The sequence below is a fragment of the Zingiber officinale genome, chromosome 6B (genome assembly GCF_018446385.1).
Source record: "Zingiber officinale cultivar Zhangliang chromosome 6B, Zo_v1.1, whole genome shotgun sequence".
In the NCBI taxonomy this organism is placed as follows: domain Eukaryota; kingdom Viridiplantae; phylum Streptophyta; class Magnoliopsida; order Zingiberales; family Zingiberaceae; genus Zingiber; species Zingiber officinale.
In genome coordinates, this window is record NC_055996.1 from 82,180,528 (window position 1) to 82,183,480 (window position 2,953).

General features: G+C 38.5%; 1 long non-coding RNA gene across 1 annotated transcript; it reads right to left on the bottom strand.

Annotated features, from left to right (window-relative positions):
- Window positions 1–250: 250 nt before the first annotated feature.
- On the bottom strand, window positions 251–711 carry LOC121990352. The gene is made up of 3 exons (XR_006114567.1): window positions 660–711; window positions 487–570; window positions 251–397 (listed from the first exon to the last, which is right to left on the bottom strand). It is a non-coding gene; the product is annotated as an uncharacterized LOC121990352 (long non-coding RNA).
- Window positions 712–2,953: the final 2,242 nt, after the last annotated feature.

The window sequence follows — 2,953 nt, forward strand, 5'->3', positions numbered from 1 at the left end:
GTTTTTTTACAAAGACAACACTTTTTGCAACGCTTTAAAAGCGTTGTCGTTTTAAAGAAAAAAATTTAAAAAAATTATTTTAAAATAATTATTTTTATATTTACGAAACTATTATTTTTCTTTTACCATGTCTAGATTCGAATTTTACATATAATCAACTCAGCTAATGATTTCAAACTCATACCAAAATAATAGAATTCTGACATTGAAGTAATATTAGTATTTAATTACATGAGAAGCTAGTAAATATCAAAATTAACACTAATTCTGTTTCAAAGTAGATAGTGATATTCCTCTAACTCTTCCTAAATCCAGCTTCAGTTCCACACTGATGGAAACCATCTGCTTCTCTATGAACTTGGAGACAGACTCTGCATCAAATTCAGCAAATGCCACCCTGCCACACAACATTTCTTTCAAGATTCTAAATTGTTCGAAACAAGTACTTTCCTCTGAATAAAAATTATTTCTAGCATTAGTTCTAACCTGAATTCATTCCTCTTCTTCAGTATAGTAGTCCAGTCCATCCCCACTTGAGCTCTTGTTAGAACAAGCAACTCAAACAACATCCTACAAGTTTATCCATCTAAATCTTGTCAACATGTAAATTTAGTTGAAATTTGTGTAGATAAGATGAAGAAATTTGTGGAAGTAATCACCTGTCATCATGAACTGGAACTCCCCATTCCTCATCATTATAAGCAACATACACAGGATCTGTGTATACATTAGCAAGAGGATGGAACAATTAGTAATTTGCCCTAATTTTTCTTTGAGTTTATTGTAATTTGTAAAAGCCCTCTTTTGGTACCTGAACTCAGTGTTATGAAGTTGCACTTCTTCTCTTCTTGGGAGGCACTCATGGCAATGCCGGGACACTCAATAGAACCCGCCAACTCCTCGATCTTGGCCGGAGTCCTCCCATAGTGGGCGATCTGAAACTTCCTTTGGGCTTGCATGAGCGCGGCGTGCTCCCTCTGCGCACCGGCGACACTTTCGGCAACCCTATTACGCAGCAGTCCCGAAGAGAAGTCCGCCAACCGGATTTCTCCACTCACCTTCTCTGGCTTCTTGTTCTTATCCATTTTATAATGTCATTGTGTTGATTAGAACTGGAGCATCTACATCCAAGCGACTAGCCACTAGGATTGATAAGAAGCCACTAATAAGCAGCAATGAAAATTAATAAGCTAGAGAAACTATTACTCACAAATCAAATATATTTTACTAGGAAGTCAAAAGGATACTACTAACTAGAGCATTTTATAGAAAAAGTAATATTGAAGACTCTCACTGCAAGATAAAAAAAACAACTACAAGATATATATCCACTCTAATATAAATTATAACTTTTACATTAGTTTACATTTAAAATGTTTTAAATTTTGTTAGGTGAATCAAGTGCCATCACACAAGTCCTATAACATGACATCTTACAACTAATCTCTATCAAACCCCTTAACAAACAACCACTCTAGGTAAAGCTTAACAAATAACATATTTTTATATTTCTATGGCCCATGGTCAAGGTCACAAAATATTACATTAGCTCACATTTTAAAATCTATTACATCTTACAACTAATCAGACAAAGAACAACCACTTTATTTAGGTAAAGCTTAACTGATTAAACACTATATTATTTTTCTCACAAAGAATGAACCTTTTCTTTCTTGTATAAGAATCTTTGCCTTCCTAAACCTTTTGCATACAAAGACCACCTATTTGTATCTACTAAGGGCAGTTCTAATGAGCATATTTGAGCATCTACCTTATTGGGATTGATCGATTCAGTGTTCTTTGAGTAGCATCGAAACAAACAAGTGATGATAAAGCAGACTTGACTCGATCCCTACAGTAAGAACTCATACATACAGGCTAATAAAAAACCAAACTTAACACCGATTAGTTAACTCAAACAAAGATTCTCTGCATCTTATAGAAATTGATCAGTCAAAAACTGTAGAAAAAAAATGCAAAATGCAAAATTTCAAGTAAATTAAATAGTAAAAACTCAACAGGAAACCAATGGTGAGTAAAAGGGCAAAAATTGAGCAGTAAAATTCCATATTAAGCATCCAAATCGTAATACAACAAACTAAGCAGTACCTATGGGATGGGGAAGACCTCGAGGAGCTACAAACGGACGGAGACATCCCAGAAAACCCATAACTTCCTTCAGACATGGATGAACTCGAAGCAGCCCCAGGTTGCTTGTTCTCCACACAACTCTGCTCAATCTTCATGACTTCGATAGCCATGGCGCCACCATCTCCCATGCAAGCAGCAACCAGATTCTAAACCCTACAACACCAGATCAAATCACCACATCAAACCCAACTCCAACGGGCAAACATAAACGCCACTATGGTTGTAACCGGAGCCAAAAGCTACTGCACGAGGCTCAAACAGCAAGAGGAAAAAAAAACAGAAGGGATCCAGAAAAAAAACAGAAGCAAACCAGAACGAAAGGCAAATCTCCAGAAAAGGATCGATCTGAATAGGTTCAGAAGGGCTCCAGAAGCGAGATCTAAATTCTAAAACAAATCGAGGACAAAAAAACTTAGAGATCTCTCTAGCAGAACCACGAAGCGATCCAGAGGGCTTCAGATATCGAGTACCTTGCGTGAACGAAGGCTGGAAGCCGGAGATCGGACTGGATACCCACGAATCGAAGCAACGTTCTCGCGGGATGCTAGCGTTCCGCCAGAGAGTTCAAAAGGAAACCTTTTCGCCTTCGCCCGTTGAAGCAAAAGGAAGAACTGCTCGATATCGGACGGGTAAGAGATTAATCCCACGAATCAAAGAGAAGGAAGCGTGAATGAGGCGGCAGAGGCGAAGAGATTAATCCCGCGGTCTTGACGGAGAGGAGTTTGGAGGAGTGGTTCGCGGAGAGGGGTTTCGCCAGAGAGGGGTTTGCCGGAGAGGAGTTGAATGGAGAAGGCCGTGTGAG